The sequence below is a fragment of the Octopus bimaculoides genome, chromosome 3 (genome assembly GCF_001194135.2).
Source record: "Octopus bimaculoides isolate UCB-OBI-ISO-001 chromosome 3, ASM119413v2, whole genome shotgun sequence".
NCBI lineage: Eukaryota > Metazoa > Mollusca > Cephalopoda > Octopoda > Octopodidae > Octopus > Octopus bimaculoides.
Genome location: NC_068983.1, coordinates 43,245,543 through 43,247,625, shown reverse-complemented (window position 1 = coordinate 43,247,625; position 2,083 = coordinate 43,245,543). Strand labels below are relative to the sequence as shown.

The 2,083-nt window shown below is 36.9% G+C and overlaps 1 protein-coding gene across 2 annotated transcripts in view; it reads left to right on the top strand.

Moving 5' to 3' along the window:
• LOC106874825 (proton myo-inositol cotransporter) overlaps positions 1-2,083 on the top strand; it is a 101,587-nt gene that overhangs the window by 85,568 nt on the left and 13,936 nt on the right. The window lies entirely within an intron of this gene.

Below are 2,083 nucleotides of genomic sequence, written 5' to 3'. Positions count from 1 at the left end.
AAAAGAGTACTCAAATACCAGAGGTAGAGTAATATGCTTTATTTAAAAGCAGCAGAAATATAACAAAAGCCTGTTACTTTGAGTTTCACGTTCCCGTTCATCGGACAGTTTTGTTAGAAAAACTGTCCGATGAACGGGAACGTGAAACTCAGAGTAACAGTCTTTTGTTATATTTCTGCTGCTTTTAAATAAAGTATATATATATATGTATATATAAGTATATGTATATAGCACTAGATTGTAGGGTATTTCTAAACTTTCCATATGTTTCTTCAGCATAGGTGGTATTGAACCCAATGCTCCGATGACAATAGGAACAATCTTTATACTTGACACTCATAGCTGCCACATCTTGGTGATCTCATAAATATCTATAAACCTTCAATAATCTTTTGAGTGCTGAAAACACTTTAGATAATCTTTCCTGTCACTAAAAGGTAAACTATCTGTATAAGCTCTAGGGGTCTTTCCATTCTAATCGCCTTCAACCATTTGTCTATGTCATTATTCCCCCATCTCTAATGCACCAATTACTACAGATTAAAGATTATTTACCAACATAACATGGCAATCCTGGTTTAGGATGAATATTGTTGTAACTCAGCCCCAGGAAACATTGTCTCCAGCTGGCTATACAGCATTATGTCTCCTGGGGCTAAGTTACAATAACATTCGTCCTAAACCAGGACAGCCATGTTATGTTGGCAAATAATCTTTACTCTAGAGTACTGTTGCTGAATATCTCTTGTTGAGAGATTTACAACTAGTAATTTTCAACCAATTACTGCAGTTTTCATATTCAAAATTCTTACAATTTAAAAATTCTAATGGGTTGTATACTTTAAATTTTTCATCTTCTTTCTTTACAATCCTGGCATTAGAGGGACATGATGGATCAATTTGTAAGCAACTTTATTTTCCCCTTGTCTATTATTGCTGTGTCTGGTTTATTATTTTCTACCTTCTTATCCATTTGAATAGGAAAATCTCATAAAATTTTGCTTTTCTCCAACTCTAGCACTCTTTCGACCCAATGATTATACCAAGTACCCCCAGCTTTAAATCCCCATTTCTAACAAAGCTTCTAGTGCAAAACTTTCACAACTTGGTCATATCGCCATTTCTTATATTCTCCTTGTGCCAACTTAGGACATTTTGCAACAATGTGTGTCATTATCTCATCCCAAATTCCACGCACTCAACATTTTGCTGACACCTTCTCCCCATACACATATTATTATCATTATTATTATTATCATCAACCATGAAAGGATGAAAGACAAAGTTGATAAATTCTGCCAAGGTCAACTTTGTCTGTCATCGTTTGTGGCTGATAAAATAAGTACCAGTTGAACACTGGGGTTGATGTGATTGATTTACCCCTCCCTTGAAATTGCTGGCCTTGTGCCAAAATTTGAAACCCTTATGTTGTTGTTATTATTATTATTATTGTGCTGAAATGCGAAACTGTTATTCTTGAGGCAGCAAGCTAGCAGAATCATTATGGCAGCAGATAAAATGGTTAGTGGCATTTCTACCATCGACCATTAGGCCTCACTGACGCAATGACTAGTGACCGGGACCTTTGGAAATATGCTGTGCTTGAGAAGACCCGGCAAGCCAAATGAGACCATAACCCGTGGCCTATGCCAACGGACAAGCAAATCTGTGGTATTGAGCAGAATATTTGCTGTAGCTCATCTTTTATACCAAGACAAAACAATGTACATGATAACACTTCCAATCAATTAAGATCAGAAGCCATGAGAGCCACTGCCTGGTACTGCATCCGGGCATTTATCATTAGTATTATTATTATTAAAGTGAAGTATATTTGCCACTTAAATGTGGCTGACCCCGAGGGGTGGATGTTACTGTTGCTTTTAGCCCCAGGAGGACATCTCCTCCAGCTGGCTATCGACACACTTCTGTGTCCTGTCTGTATTTGCCAAGGGAAGTTATCTTTCCCACCCCTCGGGGTCAGCCACATTTAAGTGGCAAATATACTTCACTTTATCGTGCAGTTACTGTTAATACCTCGTTCAGAGATTTAACATTGATTATTATTATTATTATTATTATT